Source organism: Empidonax traillii, unplaced genomic scaffold, assembly GCF_003031625.1.
Source record: "Empidonax traillii isolate 1590-97213 ecotype Southwest subspecies unplaced genomic scaffold, ASM303162v1 scaffold32:size1966603, whole genome shotgun sequence".
NCBI lineage: Eukaryota > Metazoa > Chordata > Aves > Passeriformes > Tyrannidae > Empidonax > Empidonax traillii.
This window is the reverse complement of record NW_020955225.1, coordinates 994,520-1,014,184: the sequence shown is the minus strand read 5'-3', so window position 1 is coordinate 1,014,184 and position 19,665 is coordinate 994,520. Positions and strand designations below refer to the sequence as shown.

Sequence of the window (19,665 nt, the reverse complement as noted above, 5' to 3'; positions counted from 1 at the left end):
CCCCATATACCAGAGAGGAAGGTGACTGCTTACAAATTAATAAGTACTTTGAAAGATTGCTGTTAATTTCAGGGGTTTTTGCAGGTGTCCATTTTAAGTAATGAAATTTAGTATTTTCTCCTATCTTAAGTTTATAAACACCCTACTGTGCAAACATACATACAATGATTGGTACACTTTTCAAATGGATTTATTATTTTTAACAATTAATTCTTCTGTTTCATTTAATGAAACGAGATGTGGGATTTACTTTGTTTCAGAAAGGTACTAGCTGTGTAAGACAATAGATTTGCCAGTGGTACAGTCTGGTATTATGAAATGTTCTGTTCTTCAAAATCAAAGAAACTCGTGATAAGTTTAAATGAACCACAAAAAGTAGCTCTGAAGCATTTGCTGTATTTTAATTACACTGAAATACAGGATTTTGCCAAAAATACTTATATACAATAGATGATTGTTTTATAGTTATAAAAAAAGAAAGTGTTTGAGATAGTCCAGGATTTCCCATAGCATTTTCAGTGAGAACTCTAACTCTTTCTTGAAGGAAATCAGTGTTTGAAGAAAAGATTTACAGAAGACTAAATGACATTTTAGGAGTTAAATCTACATTGTAAATAGACACGTTGTCATCTGGGGGGCAGTTTAATCCATGATGGTTTTTAAAGTTCAATGAGTTGCACAACAATGAATTACAGTGGAAACTATTTTTTTTTTTTTCTGCTCAATCCTTTGTTTCACCAAATAGAGAAATGGAAGGAAGAGAGGGAGAAGGTGATATCTACCTAGTCAGTGAAGCCTGGAAGTCAAATATGGATTTACATTCCAGCTAAAATCCAGTTTATTTTAAAGAGATTTCTTTGCATAAAAATATCTTCCTGTAATTCTGGGAGAGCAGGTACAGAGCATATACAGAGTCCTAGATTATAGGGGTTTATCATCTGTGTTGCGTGCACAAAGCTGCTCTGATTAAGTCTGATTTCAGTGGAGTTGTGTAATCATTAACATGATTAAATTATCAGCTTGTTTAAGTAACTGTTGTGGAAATGCCAAAAGGAGAGAGTGTTAGGGACTATTTTAAAAACCTCAGCTACTTGCAGAAAACCTTCCACATAAAAAACATCCTTCCAAGGATGGTGCAAGTATTTAGTGCTTTTTTTCTACATTACAGCAGGTTTTCAAAAACATTAACAGGAAGTTTGTGAGAAACACCCCAAGCCCCATGAATTTAGATTTTCTGCTCCATAAAAATTTTAAAAAATACAGTGAGGGAACAAGTAGATCAACATGACAGAGACCTGCTTATGATCACCCTCCACAGATTTGCATTCCTGGATTGCCATACCATTGTCCAGAGGTAAGAGCTGTTCCTTTTGTCCTGCAAGGGCTCTGTTTCAGATCTAGAGCCCGTGTTCCTGTTACCCATGAAGATGTGAATCCTCCCATACATACTTGAACCCTTTTCTGCTGGTAGCTGTGGAACTGGAATCATAGAATCACAGAATGATTTGTCTTGGGAGGGACAGTATAGATCACCCAGTTCCAAACCCCTGACTTGAAGAGGGACACCTCCCATGGCACCAGGCTGCTCCAAGCCCTGTCCAACCTGGCCTTGGACAGTCCCAGGGTTAAATTAACTTATTGCCATCTTACTTCTTTGTGGTTGCACTCCACATGCCAAAGATTAACAGCATTAAGGTTCCATGCCAGGTCCCTAATTTCCTGGTGTTCATTCTGCTTTGTCCTGTAGGTAGGTTATGGATCAGTAGTAGATACCTTCCTGTCAATTAGGAAGTTTTGCAGATTGCTTTAATTGCAGGATAAGCCTTCATATTAAGTGAAAAGAATGTTGCCTTTGAAATATCCTAATGCTTGGTTGCTGTTAATAACAATGGTGGAGGGAGGTTTATCTTCCAAAGAATAAAGCATTTCCCAGTGTGCACTCCACAGCTTTTTATCAAAACCCTTTAGCCCAGGGGCAGATCTGTCCAGGGCAATCTTTGATCTGTAGCTTGGATGGCATAGTAGGTTACAGTGGAGGAAATAAATGCAATGCTAACCACTCAACACCCCCCAGCCCTACACATAACTTGTATTTAAAGGTTGTTTAATTTTAAATCTTCTTTCGGCATAAAAGTGCTACAAGTTTATGACTAACTTCTTCCTCTCTTAATAATTCATTTGTGTTGCAGTTGTACAGGTTTAATTAGCTGCTTCTGCTTTGGTGTTCTTGTGTCATGTTGTCTCTTTCATTAGATCTCTCCTCTTCATCTGTGTTAGATGTTTGCACATTTCCTTGCTTTAAGCAATGTGGGCTATAATTGGGATCTAAAGTTGGAACAAGTCTTCAGTTACCATTTTGTTAATTCCTTTTATTTTCCTGTCAAAACCTTATGTTATCATGTACTGCCAATGAAGTGAAAGAGGAGTCAAAGGTAATCCACATCATCTTTTTTGCTGCTGGCAAAGGTTTGTGTCTTTAGACTTGTTTTCTGTTATAAATGTCTCTATGAAAGTATCCATACTATTTTCAGTTTCTCTTTCAATAGATACTGTGCCCAAGCATGTTACAGAATGCTGGAGGCTTTTAGGCTTCTAAAATCAAAAGTATCAGTGACATGGTTTATTCAAATTCTCTACAACTCTTTTATTGCTCTTTTTCCTGTCATATATAAGTTTATTTTCTTAGATAATATTAAGCTGGGGTTGGATTAGTGTGAATCTTGCTAAAGTTGTTAAGTTAAAAGGTAGGAAAAGAGAAAATAGAAGGCAGAAGAAGTAGCAGCCTGTAAGCTGGAAAATGTGATCAGACACAGGAAGGGCACTCTCAACACACATGAAGGTTGTCAGATGTGTAGAATGGGCTTTGTTTTCTATTTGGAATGACTGTGGGGACAGACAGGGATGTTTTGCAGTGAAAAGATGTCAAGACAGAAGTTTTCTTCAAAGCTTTGGTCTTCAGGTGCTGAAATTTTGGAAGACTTAAATGAAAGTAGTGATGGAGAACACACTGTTGTTTTATAACTTCAGGGTAAAATGTCATTCTCCTCTGAAATGATTGGTTTCATCAGCTTTTCAGGTAAAATCAGTACTCTGTAAGTATTCTTGAGGTTGAAGGTAGCTACAGGTGGTTATTCTACTGATCCAAAAATCAAGGAACTTGCGGAAGTAAACTAGAAACATTTTAATATCTTTATGCCATTCTGTGCCATTTTTCACACTAAAACAAAGAAAACAAAATTTAAAAAAAAAAATCTGTATAAAAATCTTTAGGATTTGGTCACAGTTCTGTCACAGTGACAAACAGTTGCCTTCCAAAAATTTTCATTGTGCAAATATGTGTGTTTTCAGCATAATGGACAGGTTTTTTACATGTGCTGCCATGAGTTTATCCAGGTATAATGAACTTTATATTTGCTGCTTGCTTATTACATTCAAACATACAATTTATTGTACTGTGTAGGAAATTTCTGTCTATGACAAAGTTCATAAATTTAACTTAGCTGGAGGTAAAAGTTAACTTAGTTGAAGAAAACTGCACTGATTCTTTTTTTTTATCTGCTTCTGCTGTTCATAGCATGTTTTAAAAATAATTTCATTTATTTGTTATGTGTTGTAGACTGTAATTAAGTAAAACCCACAGCTGAAAATATGGAGAGATTATGAAAATTTCTACTGCTGTCATGGGGATGACATGACTTTATATTTGAGGGTTGAGAATGAAATGGCTGTGATAATGGAATATGTTTTTGGTTTTGTGAAGGCTTGAATAGATCATTTGATACAGGAAATTAACAACCAGCTGATGTTCTGCAGTGCTGCTTAAAAGGGCTCTGTTTGATTTAGAAAAAGTGGGTTTTCTTTGTTTGAAACAAAGAAATTGGTATAATACAATTAATGAAGGTGGGTTTGTCATCAGTTTCTGCTGCCAAATTGTGAATATGCAAAAGGCTTGATTTCTGATTTAAAACAAAAACAAACAAAAAAAATGAGAGAAGTTTCTTAAAGTAGGACAATAATAAAGATTTATAGGTTAAAGGGGTTGTGTAGGATAGGGGTATTTTTAATTTCTTAAAAAGGAAATCTTAAATTGATTCCATTTGAATTGACTGTTTCATTCTAAGATATTTATAGGTCAATTACATGAAGTAAGGCTTTGGTTCAATATTAAGATGCAAAAGGATTAAATAGGTGGAAATGCCTATATTTTAAACTGTGATATGCATGCTAAACTCTCTCAATGAAAACAGTTAATTCAGATGGACAGTAACCTACCCTGGAGCCAGCACTGAGGGCCAAAACATAAAGATCTTGGTACCAGAATCCAGTAAATGATTCCTTGCAAAATGTTTTTTTAGTATTTTGTCAGTCCCTGTCTCGATTCAAAACTCCAACAGGAAATTAATATAACATAGTTTACAATAACATATATTACCCATTAATGTGCTTTAAATAGTACCATCAAAACAACCATTTTATAGATCATCTATATTTAAAATTAAATATGAGATTTTATTTAGAAGGAAGAATTAATCTGTTAGTGAATCAAACAAAAGACAAGAAAAAGCTCACATTCATGTGTTGAATACAAATATAAAAGAAAATTATGTGAGAAATAACAAGTACTTACTCTGTCTTCATTATATATTATAGCAGGACACCAGATTGCATAAAAGCTTTTCACTTTTCAAAGCAAAAACTTTAAAAAAAAAAGGTGGAGTAGAAAATGCAGTTTTGAAACATAGATAATTAATATTATAGTTAAAATAAGGCTTTTAAAAACACGTTGAGTGGTTTTAGGGTCTTCATTTTCATTTTTGTTCATGAACCAGGAAAAACTAAAGATAAATTATAGTTTTTAAGATTTCTCAAACATGTACTGATATGTGTGTGTATATATATATAAGGAAGTGCCTCAAATACATCTATAGATCATGGTATATGTTATAAATGTATCTATGATGAGGCACAAAGTGCAGACACTTCCCTTTCTCCTGTTTGTACTGTGACAGGAGACTTGCACAAGTCCTTTGAATATGGGTACAAATGGAAACATTTTTGGGGATGTTTTTCCCAATATTAAAAATACTCAGGCAACAACACTGTACGAATAATATGTTAAATGTTATAGATACAGCCAGAGCTCAAGTTTTGTTAAGTTCCAGAATATGCATTCATATTCCTGGACAGGAATATCTGACTCCAACAGTGTTGGGTTGTTGTTTTTTTTTTTTTCCTGTGTCAAATCATCTTGGTTTTAAAAAAAAGCAAGTGTTCTTTAAGAGCTATCATGACTAAAACAGAGGAATTGAGGAACACTTGTTTTCGAACAGTTGGGTTTGAAAGGAAGAAAAAGAGGCAGTGGCAGACTGGTGTAGCACAGTTTGGGGAAAAGTAGCCCTGTAGAGTTAAGGATCAGAAAACCACTTTGGGGAAAGGTTGTGAAAGAACATTCTCCAAGTCAGAGTTTTGTTCTGCTCCGCTTTCCATGGAGAGATTTAAATAGATGCTGAGATTGTTAATGTTATGGAGAGAGGAATTCCACCAAATCTGTGTCATTACAGCAGAATTACATCTGCACACATTGACTGAAGCAAGTGCTGCCAATAATGCCAGAAACTTTGGGATGTGGGATGCATTAGACATTAGATTCCTTCATCTGAGCAGTCAGGGAACCAACAGGAGGATGCACCATCAGCTGGTCAAAGAGAATAACCTCAGAATAAATAACCACACATTGATGCATTTTCAGTTAAATAGAAGGATAAACAAAAACAGGTTGGTTACTGAGGTTTCTAATTCCAAAAGAGCAGATTGAGAAACTAATTAGTGAAGTCAACAAGATTGAAGTGCCAAGGGACTTAATGTGAAGGAGCTTTGGAGTCTGAAGTCAAGGCTTCAAAATCTGTCTGAACTGCAGCACAAACAAGGAAGCAGCAATTTACACAAAATGGAAATGCCTCTTCGGCATTTGCTTAAAACCCAAAGGATTTCGAAGATGGCAGCCATCAAAAAGGTAAGATGGGATTGATTTTTAAAGTGAAGTCTTTCTTGAATGGCAAAAGTGTAATAGCGCTGCCCTGAAATCAGGCCAAATTATGCTTTGCAAAGAACCTTTTGGTTAGGGGATATCAACAATAAAATATAAAAAGTACAATAAAAGAAATGAATTATTAGTTTGATATAGCAGATACACTTATTCATAAAATTGATTTTTCAAATTAATCCCCAAAATTTTTATGTTTTGAACCTAATTTGCATGAGAATAATGAGGTTATCCAAGGCAGGTTAGTAGCAGGTTTGAGCAATCCATGCCTTTTTGGCCTCAGAACAGTTTTAAGTCTCTCTTTCTGCCCTCCCATAAATGTGTAACTGTGTCAGTCACAAAAATAAACTCCTGGGTGGTCAAAGCAAACAAAACAAATTTTTTACAGATTATTTTTACTGTAAAAGAACAGCTCTTGGAAAGATTTGTGATGTGTTTCATATATTCTGATGATTAGATGAACGTTTTGTCTTCACCACTCTATGACTTATAAGTAGTTTTTTGATTTCAATACACACAGTTTAACAAGAATTGCTTTTAGAGGGTCCTATTTCTTAAATATTTCTCTGATATCTCTGGGCATAAGTGTAAATCTTGATGGATTTTGAAGTTACTACGTTAGAAAGAAGGCAGCTTAACCATAAATACTGTATTGTAATGTAAGATATGAATTCATAACCTACTTACCTTGTCTTTACAACATGTAATGAGTAATATATATTTTGGCATTCATATCTTAATCATAAAAGTGAGCTTTTAGCATCTATTTTGGCGTGTTTCAACAATTCTGTGGATTTTCCCCTATGTAGCCAGCTGGTTTTTGGGGTACATTTCCTCCAGATTTACAGTCAATTCAATGAAGTTTTCAGGATCAGCAATTCCAAGCAGCTATTACAGATATAATGGAAACTGCTGAAACATCCTCGTCTATCAGGTATGAGAGGAATCTTTCAAAACTTGAAATTTTAATATTTTAAAGCAGTATATTAGGTCACACATTATTTAAAGCACTCAAATTTATTACATTCATGCATTTTCTTCCACTGCTATCAAGTTCCCAAATAGCAGAGCTGCTGCTTACAATCTGTGTTCAACAGAACAAACCCCTCCTTGGTCTACAGCATGCTGGACTTGGCTGCTTAGGCTTGGTTTATTTGAGCTGTCTCATGTGTAGTCAGACCTCTGTGTCCCACAGAAGTCTTTTAGTCTTTTGAAACTTAAGATCCTATCTTGACACCTTCAATAATCTCAGATTTTCCAGACTCCAGATAACTGTAGAGAAGTCAGGCCTTGCTTGTTTCCTTTCCCACTGCTCCAGAATAAATGAAATAACCCTGGCTTTTTGATCCCCAAATGGAATTTTGAAGAAATTTAAACATTTTCATGCTTGATTTTCTTATTTAAGATTGACTTCTTTTTAAAAAGGAATTTCTGTAAAATACTGATGAAGATGGATATGTGAATTTAAGAAATACCCTATTGATGCTGATTAGAATTAAAGTTAATATTTTTAATGCATGCTGTGAAATAACAGGTTCCATTAATTGAAGGCTTTCAAGAGATAAGAAGAAAAAATTCATTTCTGTTGTAAAAGGTTTTTAAAGTAATTTATACACATGTGTAAAAGGTGTTATTAAGGTACACTTTATGAGTGGGAAACCACTGGTTAGAACTCAACAAAGGATTCAGCAGAATCAGCACCATTTCAGTGAAGGATTCATTGCATTGGAAAAATAAACTCAAAATGAATAAACAGTCCCTGGTATTTGGGGGAGTGCTTTGGGGTGATGAGGTAAAACAACCAAAGAACTTTCATTTGTAATAGCAGTACTCTTTTTCACTACTATTTCCTACTATTCTTCAAGCTGTATTGGAATAGGATGTGCTGTCTATCCCTTTAGGAATCAGGGCTATGCCCAGTTCAGTCCAGCCACAAGCCTTTTCCCTGCTGCCATCAATGCAAAGTCCCAGTAAATGTTCAGCTGTGGACAAATTAGGCACAGGTCATCATTTTTGTCATTTCAACTCTCAATGAAAGAATTCTTCTGAAAGAAACTAATGTTCTGCCTAGAAAGGGACTTCAAGTCCTCACACAACCAACAGCCCATGGTGTCCAAAAGCACCTTCCTCGTTAGCAGAGAGTGATGAGGTACCTCATCTCCTCCTGCTGTTTTAGTCCCTGTGACTACACCCTGCTCCTTGACTATTCTATTGCTCTGGATGTCCACACAGTTTTATTAAAAATTAGACTCCTAATTCAGTGTAGATGTTTCCAGACTAGTGAATACTTTTGATAGGATATGGATTGAGCTGTTCTGTACAAGGCTGATTTATCAAGGCTTATCTGTCTTCTCAAGTTTCTTACCATGTCTACACAAAGTTTAAAATTTAGGATGTACTTAGGATCAGGTTTGCAACATAATAATCACAGATGTTTGGCTACTTTTTCCTCTCTCTGTCCTGATCTTACAAAAAACCCTTCAATATTTCATTAATATTTGAAAGAGTATTGGACTATAGGAAAAAGAAAAAAAACCAAGGTTGAACAGTGGCTGTAGCCATTCGTAATCAAGTTATTGTTTATTACTTTAATTAAGAGAGAATAAAAAGGCATACAATTGTAGTTTTTAAAAATTGGATAGTTCTATACTTTCTGCTGGGGCAGGAGTTAAATTCCATTGGACTGTAGTACTGCTGCTGTTCTGATTGCAGGTTTTGTCTTAATGGCAGCATTGAATGCTTTATGGGCTGCAGTGCAATCTTCCTCTGAATAATAAATCACTGTTCTTTCAGGGCCAGCTCTGACCTTTTCTCACTGAGATTGTAACACATCATCATAAAATAACGTCAGTGTGATGGAGAATCATCTGGCCCGTGAAGAGGTATCCTACATCTGGAGCCCTAAAGAGGGAGCTCTGATCAGAATGACTCTTCAGTTACAAATGGGTGACACTAACCTGACAAACTGCCTGGAAAAAACAGCAACACTCTGCCCTGGAATAAATATGTACTTTCAAGAGCTCTGCTTCTGGAAGTTTCTGAAGGTACAAAGGAGAGAAGCACACACAGTGATGGGAGTTCTCAAAGGTAAACCCAGGAGGTTCCCTTCAAAGAGATGCTGCTGTCATTGATATTAGTCAGTATAAATATTGAAATGAGGTCTTTCTTTAAAGATATTGGTGTGTTTTCAGATCAAACAGCTTTGAAAGCTCCCCGCTGCTCTGCTCACAGCAGGATTTTTTTATACAATTAAATGTATTCTGGACAATGCTTGATTTCATTTTCCTCTCTGGAATGATTAGATTTTCATAAAGTTTTTATCCACTCTGAGCAGGCACGAGATATTTGAAGAAGTTCTTTGGATTGAATTTCTTAACTGTCCAATAATTTATTCTCTTCATATAGTCTTTTGGTCTATGGATTTTCTACAAGTTAGTGACCGTGGTTGTTTTATTTATTACAAATTCCAGAAAATGAAAGAAGTTCAGCGAAAGTATGGGAATGTAAAAAAGTCATATTAATACATATCTGTGTTGAACTCTGAAACTTGACCTATTGTGTTTCTATTTACTCATGTGTGTACACATACGTATATTTTAAAATATCATATATAGTAGAGAGAGAGAGAAAGACAGTATGAATCCCTGAGGTGTATGGAGCCCAAGGAGGCCAGAGTGGGGTTTTCTCAAGGAGAAATTACTTTCGTCTAACTTAAAAGGATAGTTCTAGTTTTCTATCATTGAAACCACAGTCCATTAGTTCTCTGTGCACTCTGGATTGCACAACACATATATATGATCTATATAAATTATCTGTGACTTAGAGAACTCTTGTGAGTTATGAAAAGCACAGTGGAATTTTTCCTTTCCTTTTTCCCCCGCTCTATCATGTCGTGCTTGCACTTAACCTTTACTTATTTAATCCTAGTTTAGTCATAATTGCGTACTCTCTACTCCATTCATTTGGCATCATTCAATTTTTGTGTGATCTTCACATTTTGCAGTATTGGAAAGTAATCTTACAAAAGTTTCAAATGTTTCTTCTACTTGCATTATGACACAAGAATAAAAAATATCACCAAGGAAACGGTAGACTTCAGAGACAATTTATTCTTTTAAGTCAGACCAAAGTTTAATTTAGATGAAAATCCTGGAAGACATAATTCCTCACAAAGTCAGTAATGTTCTTCTCATTACCTGGTAATGATAGTCTAATTCTATCAAAAGGAATTTTTAATAATATAGCTGCATGTCTGAAACTTAACAATTTAGAATGAAGATGACACTATCCAAAAGCTTAAGAAAACACATTACTGAAGGTAGAATAAATCACCAACAAAGAACATTGTCATTTTCTCAGCTAATATATCAGCCTTTTAGCCTCATCCCAATATAGCTTTTACATTTTTAGGTAGTGATGGGCACATCCAACCCCACAGAAGGGCATTTAGAAGTTCTCTTTAACTTCTAATGCTCTTCCTTGTTTTCTTTGCATCCATCAAGTGCCATCCTGCTTTTCTTTATAGCTTTGCCATTATTAACTCCGTGTTACTGAGACAAGACCCAATTCCTGGAGGTGGACACTGCAACTGGTTGGTGACTCTGATTAAACTCCATAAAGGTGATCAGAGTTCACCTCCTGCAAAGGAGTCAACAATTTAAAAGAGCTTTTCACTGAATTTGTGTTTAGATTAGATATTAAAAGGGGCTTCTCTTTTTCCCATTTAAATGTGGGTATACTTTAAAAAGGAACTCCAAACTTCGTTTTCCAAATTCATTCACAGCTTAAAAAATGACTGGATTTCAAAATTTTTGGTTTATATTTCAGGTTGTTAACTTATTATTAACTGCAATCATAGGGTATAAAATTTCAGCCTGAGTTATAAAAAATTCGTTACTCTACTCTAAGTGCTAAAACACGCTTGGAAAAACATGGAAATATATTAAAATTTTTATCTTCAGACTATTAAAATAGTATTTGTATTTTAGTGTTTCCCCCTTTGTTATTATCTCTCCTTTCTTACAAGCAAAATATGACAGGGAAGTTCCAGTTCTTATATGCTTTTTGATTATTCTTCCATACATTGCATTAATATGAAAAAGGCTGAAAGTTAACTTTTCATTTTACATTCTTTTAATAAAGAAAATAAATTTTGTGATTCATTTTATGAGCCCTTAATAGTGCTACGCATATTGGCTACAGCTCAGAGTCAGAGCTGAATTTTCTAGAGAATCACAGAAATTTAACCTTAGAATTTAACCCATGATAAGCAGATTCTAACATGTTAATGTTAATTTTAAAGTCTGAGTTTTCAATTTTATTGCTCATTTCTGCCAAGTCATTTGACTTTTTTTTAACCTATTATCCACGTTAGTCTAAATTTTGTTTGCCATTAATAGTCTTCATCCATCCCCTAAATGATTTAGGTAGTGCTACGATATCTTTTCACAAAGGTTCTGCATCCTCTTGCAAGTGGAATATTGAGAATGTCTGAGCCTGTTGAGAATGTCTGTCCCTTCTTTTCAGATTGGAATAGTCAGCAATAACAGGAACAAAGAAAGAAGGATCTATTGTAGTTATGTGAGCACTTCATAATAAGTGTTTTGTAGATTTTTATGATAGTGATAGTTCCTCTCATATTTGTGTCTCAGGAAATCTTTGCTTTATCACAGAATAATTCATGAAAGAGCTCGTAAGAGACCAACTATATATCTCTGAAAAGTTGCAGCCTAAACATCTGCTGAAGCCTGTAAATTTAAGTAAAGTCTGCAGAACCGATGCTGCATTTCTTTTCCTTTGTAAATACTTATTTTCCATATGTTTCTAGATCATGGCTGAAACGGTGCACCTGTAATTATACAGAAAATACCAGGGGGGTCTGGCAGGTTTCCAGGGTGTTTGAGAGAGCACTGTTCAGAGGAGGATCTAAAAATGATCCAGTGGATGGACTGATGATTGCTTGCAGTTTATGTATAAACTTTCAAGAGGTGAAATTCTAAACCCAGTAGAGCGTGTTGAAGTGTAGCCTATCTGGGTTTTGATTGTAGTGTTAATTCTTATGTTTTTCAGAAACAATTTGCCATGTTTGAATGCTTGTAGCTCATTCATAAGAAAAAAAAAATACCTGAAATTCAATATTGGAAATTCAAAGATGACACAATTTTGTTTCTACAATATTGAGTGGTTTGTTCTAGTTATAAGTTAGAAACAGTGGGTGAGATTTATCAGTTAGTTTATTTTGTTCTTTTCAGTAGGGATATTGTGTGTTGATCTTGCAAATCCCAAAGAACTGTGTCTCACATTTGATTTTTTACAACCTGGAGTTCCTTTTGAGTTCATTACACCATCTTAAATCAGCTCCTAAGAGAGATGCCCTCACAAAGGAGCTTTTACAGTTCCTACGCAAGAGTTTCCTCACAAATAAAAACAAATGCCATGTAGTTTTGACACTCTTTGCTGACATACACAGTGCAAGGTCCTGTTGTGTTATAAAATATTCATTTTGGTTAACTTTTAACAAATAATACACAGACTAAAATATCCAGCTATGGAAATAATTCAAGCTATGACCTGGAAAGAGGCTTCTCAGTGTCACTGTCCTTTCGTTTGCTTAAACATAAGTGATTCTAGCTTGAAAACTATCACTTATTTAAAGCTGTGAAAGTGGAATTAGGATTGTGCTAATTACTTCTGGCAAAATTGGGCCATATTTTTTCCTGCAACATTATAAATGTCTGAGACAGTTGAAAATAAACAGGGTCATCTGAGGGGATAGTCGAGATGATGATCACACGGGGAAAGCAATCAGAGAGATTCCCAAACATCCTTGATTAGTAGAGGGCAAATACATTTTAAAGGACATAAATCTAAGAGGAAGTTGTTGTGAAATGGAAAACTGCCTTAGTGGCAAGAGGTTTGGAAAATCGACTTTGGATTTGTTATAGTTAAAAACCCCGAGGCTCTGTGCCGAACACACACACGATGGGGAGAAATGGAACAGATGCTTTACTAAGGGACTGGAATATAAATCAGTCTGGGAGCATTAATCTGTGCACAACCCAGGGTAGGTTTTTTTTCTAAATAAATACTTCTGAATTAGAGGAGTTAAACAAGTGCGATTTTCCACTCATCCCGCTGCGAATTGCAGAAAGTTTTGTGATAAAACAGTTTGTTCTTGGCTAACATTAAATCTGCACATGGAATGCACTGATTCAGCATGTTTGCACTGGATTAAACTGGACTTTTGTAAACATCCTTTCTAATTCTCCATTATTTGCTTAATCAGCTATTTTTTTCCCTTTCTGTGAATGTAAGAAATATATCCTTTTAATGTGATGATTGACATTAGTAATGGTTACCCTTCAGTGTTTCTTAGGCCATTGTGTTCACAGGGCCACAAGTGAAGTTTGACACGTTTGCAATTAAATATTAACCCCCCATAAACACCGTATCTCATCAAACTGCAGGGAAACAATAATTTTAGTTATCTCAATTATGAAGTTCTGAAAGTAGTACATAAAAAGAAACAATGCATTCCTATATTGTCACTTCTCATCCATGGTTCTACCTGTTGCCTTCTTTGAATTTTACTGTTCTTTTCACTCATTGTTGGGAACTCTAATTCTCATCCTCAGTTCAATGTCTCTTCCTTTTAATTCAAGTTGGTTTGTCTTCCTTAAACTTTTAATGTTTCTGGGGTTTAGGCTTTTTTGGTTTTTTTATTTGATTGCTTTGAATTGCTTGTAAAACATGGTATTATGCTGGAAAAAATATTTAATATTCAACAGTTGGCCACAGTGAGTCATTTTGAGGTATAGTAACATTAAAAATGGGAGATTAATGGATAAAATAATATACATTATACACTTTTGCTTAAGGGTGCAATGACATGAAGGAAGGTTAAGATGGAAGAATCTAAATGAAAATGCATGAGTTCTGCAGCTTCCTGGAAATGAATGCCAACGGAATACTAAAAGCTTTTTTCTTTTTTTTCTTTTTGGAAGGACCATGTGTATTCCTATCCCCACTAAAAATGTATTTTCCAATTTTATTTCAATATCTTGGGACTGGAAAAAACCTTTATAAAAATATTGCTGGGTTTTTTGCTTGCTTGAGGTTAGAGTTGGAGTCTTGTGCTCTGACCTTTTAAAATATGTTTCTCTTTATGTTTTTGTTTACATTTAATAGTCTCTGGAGCCATAACTAAAATATATCCATCACAAATCCATCCCTGGTTAGCAGTTCTTGTCTTTGTCATGTCTTTTCAACAGAATTAGCTTATACAATACTGGACTAACAACTGAGGGGTTTTCATTTGTTCAGTTTGTAGAGAGGTGGCTTCTTTTAATAACAAAATTGAGAACATGATACATAATTGTGAAATGAAGTATAAATTTCAGGCAAGATTTTGTGTTTTAAAAAAAGGCTGGGTAGGAAGAAATGTCACAGCAGCATTCCAGACATTTTTAGAATCATAGAAAAATCTGGGTTGGGAGGCATCTCTGGAGCCCCATCTGCTCCAACCTTCTGTTGAAAGGTTATCCCTGTCAAGCTGAGGCAGGAATGTTTCCAGCAAGGGAGATTCCACACTTCTCTGGAACTTATTCCAATGTTGTTGTTTTTTCTTGCAATTAATTGTTTTCTTGTTCCAGACCAATATTTCCCCTGGAGCACATGAAGCCCCTCGTCCTTCATCATTCCAGAGTTACCTTTTCTGAAGTTTGTACCTGCTTTTTTCCCTGAGCCTTCTCTATTCTTAGATGAACAAAAGGACTTTCTTCCTCCCTCCACATGCCAAGGTCTCCCAGTGTCTGATTATCTTGGTGTCCCTCTGCTGTACCTTTTCCATTTTTTATTGTGCCTTGGAAGCTGGGGCTTCAAAATTGGACAAAGGATTCCAGGGGTGGCCTGGTGAGAGTCAAATGGGTTGGAATGATCTTTGTGACTCTTCTCTTGCTGATGGAACCCAAAATGCTGTGAGCAGTCTTGCATATTTCTAGCCACCCCATTGTTCATTGTTCAAAAAAAGTCCCAAACTGAACCCAAATTCCCAATGGTAATGACCTCTTAGTTTATCATATTCTAGAAGGTGCCTCCAGGCCTGCCTTTGGAGACATAACATTTCCCTGTGGAAAAAAACCTCGATTTAACTTTGGAAACCGACCTGAAGGCTTCTTTTGAAACAACCAGTACATTTCAGAATATGTTATTTATCCAGTCCCTTTTCTTAGACTTGATAATTAGTACTAGATGCCCTGAGATTTTTTTTTTTTTTTAGTGATTTTAAACCTCCTTTAGTAGTTGGCCAAAGAAAATGAAGATTTATTGATATACTCTATTTACCCCCTATTGTATGTAACCTTCACACAATAATCAATCCTGCCAGGACTATGGATCCTGAGTCTACCACTCAAAGGTCAAAAGTGAGAAAAATTGATCATCTGTTGTATATCTGTATATCAAGATATATAGTCTTCCTCCAACAAGCCTCTCATTAACATTTCTAGAATAACACTCTTTTAATAGAGTTTTTCAGCTGAAGTCTAGCATCCCAACTTTTTTCACCAGAATTATACAAGAATTTAAAAATTACAGTTGGAAATCACAGCAAGCTATTTTTACTATGAGAGGAACCTGTTAGTTACAGAAAGAGAAATCAACCATTATGTCATTTGGAAGTTTTTACAATTAAAAGTTTTATTCCTGGAGGAACTGAAAGACAATTAAATGAAATGCTAACAACAAATTAAATGCTTTATAGGTCAGTCATCCCATTAGGTCTCTTTAGGGAAGCTGTTCTCATATAAAGCATGCCATAACCTATTTGCATAATGATTCTATCTTAACTGTGCCTTCTGCTCTTTTATGGTGTGTTGTTTATCCTAGTGCAGGGCTGATATAGGAGAATTGCAAAGAAAGTAAAAGCTGCTATTTATGGCAGACAAAACATTGCACCATTCAGATATATTATGCAGGACAGTGCCCAAACTGCAAATATGATTTAACACACGGAGACATTATTCTCCCCTCATTGCAGTGGCTTAATTGTTTGAATTACATATACTGTTCCCATCCTTGTTTTTATAAGATTATACACACAAAAGCAGTTCCAGCCTGAGCATGTGGAAGCTTGGGAAAGAAAATACAAGGTTTCTAAAGACACTGCTAATGGTCTGAGCTTGTTTGAAAAAGCAAAACCTTTTCCTAGAGGGGAAAAAAACCACTTCTGAGAACACTCATCTCTGAATCACACTGACACAAACGTTATTTCAAATTTTTTAAGGGAAAGAAATTTCATAAAATGAGTCTTGATTTCCGGCTTTGGATTATAGCCTTGTTGTTTACAAGATTGGCTTTGTCTCCATGGGCAGAAAGTGAATAGCTAAAAATCTTGCTATGCAGTCAGAAACCTCTGTCTTTATTTTTTTTTTTAAACTATATTGTTTTCAAAATACAAGGAAGAAACATAAACAGTTCTATTAGTAACATTTGTATTCATGGCACTGTCAATTGACTTGTCCAGCTGTAGGGAGTTCCTAAAGCTTATTTCCCTGAAATCTGAGTTTGTCCCTCTGGCTTACAGATAACCTCAGATAACTAGTAAGGAGTCTCAGTGTGCAAAGTGTCTTTGTTCCACTCTCTAAGCAGAGCTTCTTGGGTTCTCAGCAATATCAGTTGCATGTGGAAGGTACTGGATGCATATTTTGCAGGCTGTGCTAGGAATTGCTGTGATAAAGCCATGGGATCACAACTCCTCAGTGGCACAAACATTTTCTTGCAGTTTACCATCTTTAACCAATTAACTACAGAGTCAGTCAATTTGCAATTCCAACACAAGGGAAGTGAATTCAAGAGCAGGGCTGAACCTCCCCTTTCAGTGGCAGAAAACCATTAGACAGGTTTATCATAAAGCCCCAGCAAGCTGTCCTGAACAGGCTCTCCCAGTGTTACAGGCTGCACTGCAGCACAGCTTCCATTTAGGTTTTCACAGATGTTCAGGCCTTTTAAGTGTCTGACTAATTTCTGAAATAGTGCTGCCTTTCTGTTTGGGAACTCAAACTGGTGGAGCTTTCAGAAAGGCCCCGTACTCAACAGTTCACAATGGCTGCAAAAGTAGATGCTAAATAGCTTCAAAAGTCGATATTAAATAATCATCTGTTTACAAGTGGCTTTGCCCAGGAGAAGACTCTTGGATTACTAAGAAAGAGAATGTTAATTCTTCTTCATGTTTCAAGCATCATGTTCTGTGTGGCTTTTCTGTTCCTGTGTTGATGCAATGAAATCTAGACTGTCTTCAAAAAAGACAGTTTTAAACTATATTCTGGCATATGCTGAAAATTTTGTCTCAAGTGTCTCTGCCCTGTAGTTGGAAACACTGAGATATGGCACTTTCTGTGAACCTTCCCTGGATCCTGTGCCTGGATCACTGTTGGTCACGTGAGTAAACTGATCCTACTGGTTTTACTAATGAGGACTCTGGGTTTTCCTTTGTATGGAAGGCTTGTCATGGATACAAACCTCTCCTGCTTTTGGCATGAAGCCTTATTTCTCTTTTCCAGACCTTCTTCAGAGCATGTCATCCACACTGCAGCCAAGCATAAGTCAGCATCAATTCCAGTTGGAAAACTTCAAGACTGGATGCAGAGGTACCAGACACAGCCAATATTTTTGTTGCTGTTGGCCAAAACACATCTCTATCCTTATATATTTTGCCTGAGTATCAGCAGGGTTTGGACTTCCCTCTGTACAAAAACTTTGGAAGCTGAGAATTGCCTTATACCCTTTAATGAATTATTTCCTTCCAACTAAATGTGTATCTCTCAGTAGGAGTATGACACTAAATGTCATGCAAATGAATTAAGCAATTTTCTCCAGGGACCTGAAATAACTTCCTTCTGTTACTAAGGAATTTCAAGGAAGATCCTCTGGTGGACCTTAGCAAATTAAAAAGTGCTGTTCTCGTGTCTCAGACCTTTCTCTCAGCACATATCCAGTATTTACCTCTCCTCTTTATAGTATGCAAATGCTCGCTGCAAATGTAACTTGGAAAGAAAATAAATAATTACTCTTTTTAGAATTATGTCTTTAGAAAGACATAATCTGTAGATGAGGCTACTGTGTATATTTAAGCTGAAATGAATGTAGACAACCAACTGCTCTTCAGGTTAAGTGCCCCAAAATGAGGCTTCCCTTGCTTCTTTATTTGGAGCACACCTGAAATAGGTCTTTGGGTTTGGAGGTAACTCCTGCTGTGGTCTAAACTGTTAAGTAATGAATGGAGTATTTAACTTGCTTTTAAGTGTCAACAGTGATAGGAAGTCCTGTAACCCTTCCATCTGCTAGGACTGATGTAGGGATTGTCTTCCCAATTTTGTCTAAATTGCAAGAATGTGACCTTTTCTGTTCTGTTTCCTGGGTCATGCTGAGAATAAAGATATTTAAACAGTTTTAGAAACATATAAGTTCTAGAGCATACTCAGTGTTTTATTTGATCCCCTGTCTGTCAGAGGTTTTCATGTGTTGTTGCTTATGGATAGAAAATGGGGAAAAATGTGTCTCACAGGTAAAGATATGTATATTAGACTGCCATGTTTCATCATGACCTGATGATAATAAGCCTTAACCTTATGATGCAACACTTTCTGTGCATCATGTAAAGTGGAACAAACTCTCTTTTTAGTCCAACAAATTATGAACAGTAAAAAAAAAAAATTGCTCTTTCTGGTCATCTACTCTCATGCTATTGAAGATAGACAGGAAACATCAAATAGAAAATAGTAAGAATTAAGTTAGAAGTATAGTTTTTAAAAAGTTTCTTTTACTTACCCAATTAGATGTTTGGCACTTATTTATTTTCCCATAAATCCAGCATCCTTTGTGCTACTGAGTTTTTGCATATTTATTGAACTACTTTTGATTTTATTTTTTTTAGGTGAGTTCTCATACACAAAACATTTGATCTTACTACAGTAAGGAATAAAAGGTAAAAGAGGAAAACAAATTTATGTACGAGGTACAGCCTGGGCCACATTCTGCTGGATTGTGAATCTTTAAAGACTTTCTCTGGAATTATATTATATACAAGATTTCTTTCAGATTAGAGTGATCCAAAGTACTGTGTACACAAATTTTCCTGCTGTAGTTTAAAACAGAGGCTGCTTGTTGAAGCTGTATTTTATCTACAATATGCTGCATATTTTAGAGAGTTATTATTATAGAAAACATATAATTTATATGATCAGTCACTGAATTTAAAGATGGATTGCTTAGCAGTTATTTCCAGACTATATCTGGAACAGTACATGACACTAAACAGAGCCCATGCATGAGATAGAATTCTAGAATTATGTTTAAATGCCTGAATTTACTCAATTTGAGGACAGAAATTTGTATCAACACCTTAAAAGTCTGTTATGTTATGGCTGATGTTGCAAAAAGAACATTCTGCCAGGTTTTGATTCATTGTTATTAACACTTAGCACTCCAAGCAGCACATAAAACACCAGGCCAAATGTTCCAGATTCTCAATGTTTTCCTCTGTTGATATCAGCAGTGTCTTCCCAGTTTTAACACACTTCATTAATGAGCACCCCATGCCAGATGTGTCCCTGTTTAAAGGCCTA

General features: G+C 35.7%; 1 long non-coding RNA gene across 1 annotated transcript; it reads left to right on the top strand.

Moving 5' to 3' along the window:
* Window positions 1-5,560: 5,560 nt before the first annotated feature.
* LOC114073714 lies at window positions 5,561-9,102 on the top strand. The gene is made up of 3 exons (XR_003574372.1): window positions 5,561-6,013; window positions 6,884-6,977; window positions 8,837-9,102. It is a non-coding gene; the product is annotated as an uncharacterized LOC114073714 (long non-coding RNA).
* The last annotated feature ends 10,563 nt before the right edge of the window (window positions 9,103-19,665 follow it).